This window comes from Pteropus alecto, unplaced genomic scaffold (assembly GCF_000325575.1).
Source record: "Pteropus alecto unplaced genomic scaffold, ASM32557v1 scaffold40, whole genome shotgun sequence".
Lineage (NCBI taxonomy): Eukaryota > Metazoa > Chordata > Mammalia > Chiroptera > Pteropodidae > Pteropus > Pteropus alecto.
This window is the reverse complement of record NW_006431919.1, coordinates 5,087,302-5,087,698: the sequence shown is the minus strand read 5'-3', so window position 1 is coordinate 5,087,698 and position 397 is coordinate 5,087,302.

Below are 397 nucleotides of genomic sequence, written 5' to 3'. Positions count from 1 at the left end.
TCCTCTGATAGAGCGGAGACGATAACAATAGGAGCTACTCAAGATAGTGCTACTGTGAAGATGAAAAGGGAGCCAATGTGATAAAGTATTTGGCACAGTCACTGGATATGTAAACAGGAGTTATCATTTAAGAGAGGGTTCGCATGGTAAAAAAAAAAAAAAAGAAAAAAGTGCCTTATTTCTATGGGTTTCAAAAGCAGTACAGCAACCAACTTTATATCACCACCTTTCCCTCCCCCTAGGCTAGGGGTGCTGCTCCTGGAGGATTATGGTTCCCTTCAGGTAAATTACCCACCTTGAGTCCTGCTGATAATCTCACACCTATAAAGGCAGAGGTGGGGGTGGGGGGAATAGTCCTTACTTCTTAGGGATCTTCAGGACCCTACTATCTGCTTTC